The sequence below is a fragment of the Equus asinus genome, chromosome 14 (genome assembly GCF_041296235.1).
Source record: "Equus asinus isolate D_3611 breed Donkey chromosome 14, EquAss-T2T_v2, whole genome shotgun sequence".
NCBI classification, from domain to species: Eukaryota; Metazoa; Chordata; class Mammalia; order Perissodactyla; family Equidae; genus Equus; species Equus asinus.
The window spans coordinates 18,277,743-18,290,525 of record NC_091803.1 but is presented as its reverse complement, the minus strand read 5'-3'; positions in this window follow the sequence as shown (position 1 = coordinate 18,290,525).

Below are 12,783 nucleotides of genomic sequence, written 5' to 3'. Positions count from 1 at the left end.
GGGTGCATAAGTCACTTGGAATTGTTGATTTCACGTTCTTTGGATAGATATGCACTAGTGGGATAGCTGGGTCGTATGGTACTTCTATTTTTAGTCTTTTGAGAAATCTCCATACTGTTTTCCATAGTGGATGTACCTGTTTCCATTCTCACCAGTAGTGTATGAGGGTTCCCTCTTCTCCACAACCTCTCCAACATTTGTTATTTTTTGTGTTAGTGATTATAGTCATTTTAACAGGTGTAAGGTGGTATCTTAGGGTAGGTTTGATTTGCGTTTCTCTGATGATTAGTGACGTTAAGCATCTTTTCATGTGCCTATTGGCCATCTGTATATCTTCTTTGGAGAAATGTCTGTTCTTATCGTCTGCCCATTTTTTGATTGGGTTTTTTGTCTTTTTGTTGTTGAGTTGTGTGAGTTCTTTATATATAAGGGAGATTAATCCCTTTTGGATATAGGATTTGCAAATTATTTTCTCCCAGTTGGTGGGTTGTCTTTTTGTTTTGACCCTGGTTCCCTTTGCCTTGCAGAAACTCCTTAGTCTGATGAATTCTCACTTATTTATTTTTTCTTTAATCTCTCTTGTCTGAGAAAACATAGTAATCAATAAGACCTTTTTAAGATCAACGTCAAAGAGTGTCCTACCTATATTTTATTCCAGCAATTTTATGGTTTCAAGTCTTTGATCAATTTTGAATTAATTTTTGTGTATAACATAAGATAGTGATCTACTTTCATTCTTTTGCATGTAGCTATCCAGTTTCCCCAACACCTTTTATTGAAGAGATTATGTTTTTTCCATTGTATGCTCTTAGCCCCTTTGTCAAAAATTAGCTGTCCATAGGTGTGTGGTTTTATTTCTGGGCTTCCAAGTCTGTTCCATTGATCTGTGCGCCTATTTCTGTACCATTACCATGCTGTTTTGATTACTATAGCTTTATACTACGTTTTGAAGTCAGGGATTGTGATGCCTCCAGCTTTGTTCTTTTCTCTCAGGATTGCTTTAGCTATCCAGGGTCTTTTGTTGCCCCAAATGAATTTTAGGATTCTTTGTTCTATTTCTGTGCAGAATATCATTGGGATTCTGATTGGGATTGCATTGAATCTGTAGGTTGCTTTGGGTAGTGCGGACATTTTAACTATGTTTATTCTTCTGATCCATATGCATGGAATATCTTTCCATTTCTTTATGTCATCATCAATTTCTTTCAATAATGTCTTATAGTTTTCATTGTATAGGTCTTTCACCTCCTTGGTTAAATTTATTCCCCAACATTTTATTCTTTTTGTTGCAATCGTAAATGGAATTGTATTCTTGAGTTCTCTTTCGGTTAGTTTGTTATTGGAGTATAGAAATGCAACTGATTTTTGTAAGTTGATTTTGTACCCCACAACTTTACTGTAGTTGTTGACTAGTTCTAATAGTTTTCCAATGGATTCTTTAGGTCCCCTCTATATAAAATCATGTCATCTGCAAACAGTAAGAGTTTCACTTATTCATCTCTTATTTGGATTCCTTTTTCTTGCCTAATTGCTCTGGCAAAAACCTCCAGTACAATATTGAATAAGAGTGGTAAGAGTGGGCACCCTTGTCTTGTTCCTGATCTCAGAGGGATGGCTTTCAGTTTTTCCCTGTTGAGTATGACATTGGCTGTGGTCTTCTCATGTTTGGCCTTTACTATTTTGAGGCAATTTCCTTCTATCTCAATTTTGTTAAGAGTTTTTATCATAAATGGCTGTTGGATCTCGTCAACTGCATTCTCTGCATCTATTGAGACGATCATATCATTTTTATCCCTCATTTTGTTATGTAGTGTATCACATTGATTGATTTGCTGATGTTGAACCATCCCCACATTCCTGGTATAAATCCCACTTGATCATGGCATATGACCTTTTTGATGTATTGCTGTATTCGAGTTTCCAATAATTTGGTTGAGAATTTTTGCATCCATGTTCATCAGCAATACTGTCTTGTAGTTTTTCTTTTTTGTATTGCCCTTGTCAGGCTTTAGTATGAGGGTGATGTTGGCCTCATAGAATGTGTTAAGGAGTGTTCCATCTTCCCTAATTTTGGGGAATAATTTGAGAAGGATAGGTATTAATTTCTCTGAATGTTTGGTAAAATTCACCAGGGAAGCTGTCTTGTCCTGGGCTTTTGTTTTGGGGGCATGTTTTTCATTACTGTTTCAATCTCTTTACTTTTGATTGATCAATTCAGATTATCTATTTCTTCTTGATTCAATTTTAGGAGGTTGTAAGAGTCTAAGAATTTATGCATTTCTTCTAGATTGTCCAATTTGTTGGCATAGCTTTTCGTAGTATTCTTTTATTTATATTTCTGTTGTATCCATTGTAATTTCTCCTCTTTCATCTCTAATTTTATTTTTCTGAGATTTCTCTCTCTTTTTCTTTGTAAGTCTGGCTAGGATTCTGTCAATTTTGTTTATCTTCTCAAAGACCAGCTCTTTGTTGCATTGATCCTTTCTACTATTGTTTTTGTTTCAATTGCATTTATTTCTGCTCTTATTTTTATTATTTCCCTCCTTCTTCTGACTTTGGGCTTTGTTTGTTCTTCTTTTTCTAATTCAGTTAGGTGTAGTTTGAGATGGCTTATTTGAGATTTTTCTTGCTTGTCAAGGTTGGCCTGTATTGCAATGAATTTCCCTCTTAGGACAGCTTTTGCTGCATCTCATATGAGTTGATAAGGAATGTTTTCATTTTCATTTGTCCTCAGATATTTTTTTACCTCTCCTTTAATTTCTTCAATAATCCTTTGGTTGTTCAGTATCATGTTGTTTGATCTCCACATCTTTATCCCTTTCTCAGCTTTTTTCTTGTAGTTAATTTCTAGTTTCATAGCATTGTGGTGCTATGATGATGCTTGGTATTATTTTAATCTTCTTAAATTTATTGAGGCTTGCCTTGTTTTGAATGTATGGTCTATCCTTGAGAATGTTCCATGTGCACTTGAGAAGAATGTGTATTCTGCTGTTTTTGGATGGAGTGCTCTATATATGTCTATTAAGTCCATCTGATCTAGCTTTTCATTTAGTTCTGCTTTTTCCTTGTTGACTTTTTGTCTGGATGATCTATCCATTTATGTGAGTGGAGTGTTGAGGTCCCCTACTATTATTGTGCTGTTGTTAATATCTCCTTTTAGGTTTGTTAATAATTGCTTTATGTACTTTGGTGCTCCTGTGTTGGTGCATAGATATTTATAAGTGTCATGTCTTCTTGATGGGGTGTCACTTTGATCATTATATAGTGTTCCACTTTCTCTCTCTTTACCTGTCTTGTCTTGAAGTCTACTTTGTCTGATATAAGTATTGCAACACTTACTTTCCTTTGTTTGCCATTAGCTTGGAGTATCATCTTCCATCCCTTCATTCCAAGACTGTGTTTGTTGTTAGAGCTGAGATGTGTTTCCTGGAGGCAGCATGTTGTTGGGTGTTGTTCTTTAATGCATCTCACCACTCTATATCTTTTTTTTGGAGAGCTCGATTCATTAACATTTAGAGTGATTATTGATATATGAGTGTTTAATGCTGCCATTTTTTTTGTTTGTTTTCCAGTTCTTCTGCATTTCCTTTGTTTCTTGTCCCATATATTTCAGACTACCAATTTGGTTAGGTAGTTTTTATGCTGGATTTCTTAGTTTTCTCCTTATTTATCATCTGTGACCCTGATCTACTTTTTGTTTAGTGGTTACCCTGAGGTTTGTATGCAAAATCTCATAGATGAGATAGTCCATTTTCTGATGACCTCACATTTCCTTAGACTAAGCCAATTCAGTCCCTTTCTCCTTTTCTTCCTATGTTGTTTTTGTCATATCTTATTCTATCTTGTGCTGTGAGTTTGTGGTTAAAATGACAAGATTATCTTTGTTTTTGATATTTTCCTTCCTTTATCTCTAATGTTTTACATGAGTATTTGTTAACCTATTTGAGTAACGTATTTGAGTAACCTATATGAGTATTTGTTCTGCTGGGTAGCTCCAATTTTCTGATTTTGTCTACACATTTATTGTTCAATTACAAAGCCTTATTCAGGGCTTTGAACCACTGTATTCTTTTTTTTTTTTTTTTAGGTATGAGGGCCTTCTTGAGGATTTCTTGTAGGGGTGGTCTTGTGGTGATGAACTCCCTTAGCTTTTGTTTACCTAGGAACATTTTTATTTCTCCATCATATCTGAAGGATATTTTTGCTGGATAGAGTATTATTGGATGAAATGTTTTGTCTTTCAAAGATTTGGATACATCATTCCACTCTCTCCTAGCCTGTAAGGTTTCTGCTGAGAAATCTGAAAGCCTTATAGGGGTTCCTTTATAAATTATTTTCTTCTGCCTTGCTGCCCTTGGTATTTTTCCTTTGTCATTGACTTTTGCCAGCTTCACTACTATACGTCTTGCATAGGTCTTTTTGCATTGACAAAGTTAGGAGATCTGGTGGCTTCCTTCATGTGGATTTCCATCTCCTTCCCTAGGTTTGGGAAGTTCTCTGCTATTATTTCTTTGAACAAGCTTTTTGCTCCATTCTCCTCTTCTCCCTCTGCATTTCTTAATGGAGTTGGATAATTCCCAGGGACTTTCTTCATTTCTTTTTAATCTTAGTTCTTTCTCCTTCTCCATCTGAAGCATTTATAAATTTCTATCCTTGAACATGCTGATTTGTTCCTTAATGATATCTGCTCTACCATTGAGGGAATCTATATTCTACTTTATCTTATCCATTGTGTTTTTCATTTCCAATATTTCTGATTGGTTCTTCTTATAGTTTCAATCTCTTTTGTGAAGTAGCTCCTGAACTCATTGAACTATCTGTATTCTCTTTTAACTCATTGAGTTTTTTAATGATAGCTATTTTGAATTCTCTTTCATTTAGGTTATAGATTTCTGTGTCTTCACAATTGATTTCTGGATACTTGTTATTTTCCTTCTGGCCTGGATAGTTAATATAAATTTTCATACTGATAGACAGTCTAGATTTGTGCTTCTGCATTGTGGTAGTATTTGATTGCCACGTCCTCCTTTTGCCACTAGGTGGGGGTCAAGAGCTGCATACTCTGAGCCCACTGCATACCAAGGAGACAGCTCCAAGTTGCTGTGCTGTGGCACTGGGGTGGTCAGTGGTGGGGAGGGCTGACCCCTCAATTTTTAATTCAATTCTGAGCTAACTAGAAATTTCTATCTCAGATTCAAATATTAAAACATAGAATGTAGTTTTACATTTAAGGTTATAGCTTCTAAAATATTTTGTAAGTGATGAAAAACTTTCACTTTACCTGTGGAAATGAACTGCTCACTCAATTAATGTGTGCTATGAATCTTGAGAATTTTGACCCTTATACCATCTCTCAAGCTCTTCTTGAAATCCATAGGGATGCTCCATGGAGAAAAGACACTAATTATCTTCTGGGACAGACAAGCAACAAGATGATTTTAGTTTTTTCCACAGTAAACAAGTGAATGGTTCTGGAGAAAGCAAATACATGATAAGAAATGATTACATGATGTACTTTGGCCTCTGGTATAAAATGATGCCTCAATGATAAAAGAACATACATAGGCCTGGAAAAGAAATCTAATGATAGAGGACAGAGTCCTAGCTCTGATATTAAATACCTATGTGCCATTGGGTTGATGACTTCACTATCTGAAGTCTAGTGTCCTCTTCCTGGGAAAATGACCCTATTTACTTTTCTCAAAAGCTTGCAAACATGTGCCTAATGAAATAATATGAAAGCTCAACCTATGATAGAATTCATAATCATCTAATAAAGATTGCTATAACTTTTAAAGTGCTACACTTCTGTGTTGTGAGAGATATCTTTAAGCTCACTGAGAGTTCAATAGGGGAGACAAGATGTGAAGAAGTGAATAGGAACTATTGACAGGAGAGACGGGACAGTAACTGTAATATTTTATGTAATAGAATGTTAAATATTAGAGTTCTGGAGTAGATAAAGGTCAGGCTTTTTGACTTGTTTGGTCTTGTTTTTTCTTGGAGATCCCATGTACTAATCTGTAGATTAGTACCCGGTAATGTACCTAAAGAAATTTTCAAAAAATTGTGAAAGATACATAGATACCTGAGCCTTATACCCAGAGATTTTAAATTAGGAGTTAGGGAATGCTGGTCATGGAATTTGAATGCTAAAAAAAAAAAGGAAAAAGAGGTTGCTGCTTCTTGCAGCTGTGCACTCATGGCATCCTGCAGTTCTGAGCCTGATGCTGGTGTTCCCCAAGTCCCTGACCCGGGGAATGCAGCAGCAGCTGTTTCCTGGCTGGTGCCCAGTCCTTTGGGGACCACAGCCAGGGCTCAAGCTGGTCAAGGCCTCTGCAGTGGCCAAGGGTCCTGGTCCTCCAGTGGAATGTATTCAGTGAAAGGGAGCACAGGACCTGATCTTAGTGAATTGTGAGCCCTGAAGGCCCTGCTGCCCTGGTTCCTCCTGCAGGAGGGCATAGCCTCAGTCCTGGAGACGTCAGTACAGTTCCTCCTTCCTGAGGTTCACCAGCACCCTAGTTCATGGCTGAGAGCAGCATGCTGTTGTTTCTCCCTCCAATGTGTTGTGGTACAAGTGGCAGAAGGATGTTTTGCAACTGGCCCTGGCAAGTCAGACTCTAGCAGGTGCACCAGACTCCAAGACAGGAACATCCAGTTTGACCACGCAACTGGACACCCAGAGCTGTGTGACTGCAGGTATGGATGAGGGCAAAGTCCCATTGGGGGCAGGTGAGGTACTGGATGGCCCACTGATGGTCTCTGAGTCTCCCCACCTGGTGCTCCAGCTCCAGACCCAAGTCTCTTCAGGGCCCCGAGGCCACCACCACTCTGGCCTCAAGGGGATGGAAAGAAATACATCAAAATGTTCACATATGATAGATTTTTGTTGTTTTAGTTTTCCCTCTCTTGTCTAAATTTTCCTTAATGAACATTTCATGCTTAAAATGAAAACAAAAACCTAATCCTCTTTATTCTTTTAAAGCTATGTGTCTATTTTAGCCCAAAACCAAATCAGTCACATCAATTGCCCTTTCCTTCAAAACAAACAATTGACCAAAAAAAAAACATGATCCAACACTGGTGATACTACTGAAGTGTTGTGGATAAATGAATGAAATCTTCTATGAATGGGCATACTTAAAAACAAGCCACATATAATTTAAAACAAATAAAGAGGCAAGTTCCATTTCTTGTTAAGATGCACTGGGTCATAGCAAGCCAGTCTTTCTACTGAAACCAGAAAAATAAATTTGGATGAATTGTAAAACTTCTATTTTGGAGTCATCAGATAGCTGTGGAAGAAAAAAGAATACATACTATGTTAATGGGACCAAATATGTGAAATAATTAACAGTAATTCTAATAAAAATTTACAGGAAGTCTATCCAGTAAACTATAAAATAATTTGAGGGAAATTTAAAATAAGTAAGTAAATGAATTGTTATAAGATGTTCATGTATTGGAATACTCAATATTGAAAAGGCATCAATTTTCCCCAACATGAATCACAAATTCAATGAAATACACCAAAATCCCAACTGTGTGTGTTGGGGGGCGGGGGCAGTGTATGTGTAACTTAGACTGATTCTAAAATTGTTGTGTAAATGAAAATAGCTGATCATAGCCAAATCACTCAAAGAGGAATAAAGTGAAAGGATCGACTCTACTGGACATCAGGACTTACTATAATACTGCAGAATTCACACAGTGAGATTTAATCCAACAATCGACAAGAGACCAGTGACACATAATAGAGAGCCCAACACAGACCTAGCACGTGTGCACAGTAGAATGTGTAAAAGATGGTATTGCAGAATATTGTAGAAAAGATTATCTTTTCATAAATTGCACTAATTAGTAGTAAATGTATAGAAAAGAGACCTTAACATCATTTTAGAAAAAAAATAATTCCAAGTAGTTTCTAAACTTAAATATGAAGTGCAATATAAGAATGCTTTAAAAGATAATATATATTATCTTCGTAATCTTGAAATAAAAAATTTAATAAATTATTAGCCACAATGGGAAACATTGATAAGTTGAACTACATGGATCAAGAAGTGCTCATCATCAAAGAAGCCATTCCAAGGGAAAATTTCAACATAAAGGACTTACATACACCAAACATTAATATGTGCTCCAAATCCAAAACACAGGAAACCCAGAAGAAAAATTGACAGGAGACATGAACAGGAACCTTATAAAGACCATAATCCAGATGGCCAGAAAAAAAACAAAATAACTCATTAGTAACCAGAAAAATTTAAATGGTAACCAAATAAGATCCATGATACACCCTTCAGAATGATGAAAATTTAAAAAGACTGACCACAGAAAGTATGTGAAAGGTATGGAGGCATGGGAACTCTCATTCCATGTTGGTATGCAAAATGCATCCCACTTTAGAAAACAACCTGCCCTCACCTAGAGAATTCACTCCTAGGTATGTACCTGGCAAAACTCCATGCATGTGCAATGTGTCCGAGTACACCTCCAAGAATATTCATCTTAGCATCATACATAATGGCAAACATTTATCTTCTTAGGATTGTAAATGAATGTGATAATTTCATGCAAAAGAAAAGCAGAGAGTGATCAAAATGAGAAAAACACAATTACATACAATGTGAATAAAGCATACTGTTGAGCAAAACAAGCCATATGTTTTGCACGTGTCCTTTTAGATTAGGTTAAAAGGCAACGTTTAAGGCTGCTTACTGATTAAATGACTTTTACTGGAAAGAGCAGCGAATGGGGCATCTGTGTCCTCCATGTTATTCTACTGCTGATTTGAGCATTAGCTGCAGGGATGTGTGCTTTATAATGATTCATGTAGCTGACAATTCACAAATTTTTCTGTAGGGCATAGGATTTAAATCAAACAAAACTATGCTGAGAAAATATGGAAGGGAATATATCAAAATGTTCACACATGGGAGAGAGCTTTGTTGTCTTAGTGTTCTTAGTGTCTTAGTGTTCCCTCTCTTGTCTAAATTTTCTTCAATGAACATTTCATGCTTATAATGAAAACAAAACTTTATACTCTTTATTCTTTTAGTGTCATGCTTCTCTTGTAGCCTGAAACCAAATCAATCAAATCAATTGCCCTTTTTTCCAAACAGACAAAAAAATAATCAACAAAAATAATTGTAATCCAATACTAGAGATACTCTTGAACTGTTGTGCATAAATAAATGAAACCTTCTGTGAATGGGCATCCTTCCAAACACTTTATCTTTAGAAAGAAGAGAATATTTTAAAGGTGGCTCAAATATCTTTAGTGAAAAGTAGTTTCACCTGAAGTAATTTAAATATTTAATTAAACATTTAAACCTGCGGTGAGAAAGAATCAGCATCATCCAAACTAAGAAAGCTAAATACAAACTAATTTACATTGACATTAAGCTTTAGTTCATAAAATTTTTAAATTTAAAATTAGGGTTTAATATATTTTATACAGTAGCAAAGATATTCTTTTATTAAAGCAGCTTCTATATTTTTCTGATTCTATTAAATATAATTTACAGTTAAATAATGATATTAAACAATGATATTAAATCACTGAAATATTCAAAACTTCACTAACATAACATAGTAAATAATAGAGGAAAGCTTCATTTTGAGTCAAGGCTTGATAATAAATAAGCACCATATTTATTCATTTTAGTCTTGATATTTTAATGAGACAAAATTAAACAATCTAGTTAATAAAATTGCAATCTTTAGGAAATCCCAAGAACATTTATTAAAAGAAAAATAAATATAAAGTTAAAGAATAATAAAATAATGAAAGTGAGTTTTCAGTTCAATATTGGTTTTAGAATAAATTTTAGGGATTAAGTAGCTAATTTATATGAAATATACAAACACAGCTGCAGCTTAGGTAAAGTAGAGCTATTGACAGCAACTAATATCTAACTGATTTCCAATATTGTTACACTTTCTCTTAACCATGTGGAGTTTTCCAGGTAACAGATGCTTGAATTTAAAATAGAACTATTAGAACATGGTTTTATTTCCCTAGATTAAGTAAATATTTAAAAGAAAGAAGAGTAGTATAGATAATTTCAAAACAGCACACAGAGTAAATATTTGCTCTTTCTACTTAGTTTTTTGGTTGAGAAAAAAATACTCAAATCTTGTGTATTTCATGTTACATATTGATAATTTAATCACTAAAAGTTAGTTTTTGCAATTATAAACTATATTTTATTTTAGCACTGGACATCATTTTATTTAATTGAGTGAAATTATTTACATTAAATGTGGCCATTCTTTAAAGTGATACACAGGGGAGGGGGGTGGGACCAAGATGGCGGAGTGAGGGGTCTTCTTTGTCTCTCCCCCATCGAATCCAAATTAATTGGACATTCACTGATTAACAAAGGATATCCAGATAGCATCTCAAGACACCTAAGAGTCTCGTGCTACTACACATTGGAAGGCGGACAGACTTCCCCCCCAGGAGGAGGTGGAAATAGGTGAAAACTCTCCAAACCCTGATCCCTGACCCCCGGACAGCCTAGTTCCTGCAGGAGGCTCTCTTCCAGTGGACTCCCCCATAGCATTGCCACACACCAAGGGCAGGAGTGTGCACTCACCAGTGGAGCGACAGTGGAAACAGGTGACAACAGCCCTACCCAAGCCACCCACGATTACACCTAAGCCCAGGGGGAATCCCCAGGGTCCTGCACCCACTGACAGGGAAGGCATCTGCTCGCCATTAGCAGGGAGGCCCCACCCAGAATCCAGAACAAAAGGAAGCTCCTGGCGGGCAGTTTCCCCGGCACACCACCAGACCACAAGCTGCTGCTGGGCTCATGGTCTCCAGCACGCGGGTCAGTGCAGGGGGCACCGGGACTTCCCATAGATGTGCTTGGGGACACAGTTGGAGCTCCCTTGCCTGGCTCTGTGGCGCGGGGGAAGGCTCCGGGGTCCCGCACCTCCCCGGCAGCGAAAGCCTCTGCTCTCCATTAGCAGGGAGGCCACGCCCAGAATCCAGGACAAAGGGAAGCTCCCTGCGGTTGGACTCCCTGGCATGCCACCAGACTGCAAGCTGCTGCTGGGCTCACGGTCTCTGGCACACGGGTCGGTGCAGGGGGTGCCTGGACATCCTGTGGATGCGCTTGGGGACTGGGTGGAGCTCCAACACCCAGCTCTGCGGCCCGGGGGGTTGCTCCAGGGTCCTGCACCCCCCCAGCAGGGAGGGCCTCTGCTCGCCACTGGCAGGGAGGCCCCACCCAGCATTCGGAACACCAGGAAGCTCCCTAGAGCAGAATTCCCCACAAGGCAGCAGCTTACTAGCCACTGCCAGGCCCACAGACTCTGGCCATGTCCCAGACGAGGCAAGGGGCTCCCAGAGATCCCATGAGAGTGGAGTAGGGCAGAGTGGAGCTCCAGTGAAACAGCTATGTAGCCCAGGGGGGAACTCCAGGTTCCTACAGCAGCCTCAGCAAAAGCCTCTGCACAGCACTAGTGGAGAGGTCCCAACTGGCAATCACAAGGCAGGAAGGCCCTGGGGCAAAAGTAGCACAGCTAGGTGAGCTAACAACAGATTGCAGAAGATACCCATAGCTCTGCTGGGACCTATAGTGGACAAGTGTGATCTTGTGGGCTCTGTTAGGGACAAAGTGGTGATTATAGGTGATCCTGCTCCTGGCTGCTGGGAAAGCCCACAACACCACTGCAGAGAACAAGGAGGAAGCGCGTCTAAGTGGGCTGCAACAGTAGACACCAGCAGCCTGAGGCCCCCTTGTGATTGCCCCCACAACCGACAAGGGACCCCACAGGACCACTGTGACTACAAGGAGGGGTCCAGGTCCAGTCAGTAACAGCTGACAGGGTTCCTGGTTGGTGCAGTCTAAACAGTTGCCCCCCACACACACACCACTCGCAACAAGTGGAAGCAGCGACTAAACTCTACCTCTATGCGGAGGCACAAATCCACGCCATCAAGCAGTATGAAAAAATACATTAAATCTCCAGAACAGAAGGAACATGATAACCACCCAGAGAACAATCCCAAAGACAATGAAATCTATAACCTAAATGACGATTTCAAAACTGCCATTATTAAAAAACTCAACGAGTTAAAAGAGAATTCAGGTAGACAACTCAATGAGTTCAGGAGCTATGTCACAAAAGAGCTTGACACTATAAAGAAGAACCAATTAGAAATGCTGAGGATGAAGAACACAATGGAGGAGATTAAGAAAAATCTGGACTCTCTGAACAGTAGGGTCAATAATATGGAGGACAGAATTAGCAACTTGGAGGATAGGAATATAGAAATGCTGCAGGCAGAGGAGGAGGGAAAACTAAGACTAAAAAGAAATGAAGAAACTCTCCGAGAATTATTCAACTCAATTAGGAGATGGAACATAAGGATTATAGGTATACCAGAGGGAGAAGAGAAGGAGAAGGGGGCAGAAAGCCTGTTCAAAGAAATAATGGCTGAGAACTTTCCAAACTTGGGAAGAGAGATGGAACTTCATGTGACAGAAGCCAATAGATCTCCAAACTTTATTAATGCAAGAAGACCAACCCCAAGGCATATAGTAGTGACACTAGCAAAAGTCAATGACAAAGAGAAAATACTAAGGGCAGCCAGGCAGAAGAAAATAACCTACAAAGGAAACCCCATAAGGCTATCAGCACATTTCTCGGGAGAGACCTTACAGGCTAGAAGAGATTGGAATGAAATATTCAAAACTCTGAAGGACAAAAACCTGCAGCTAAGAATACTCTACACAGTGAAAATATCCTTCAAATATGATGGAG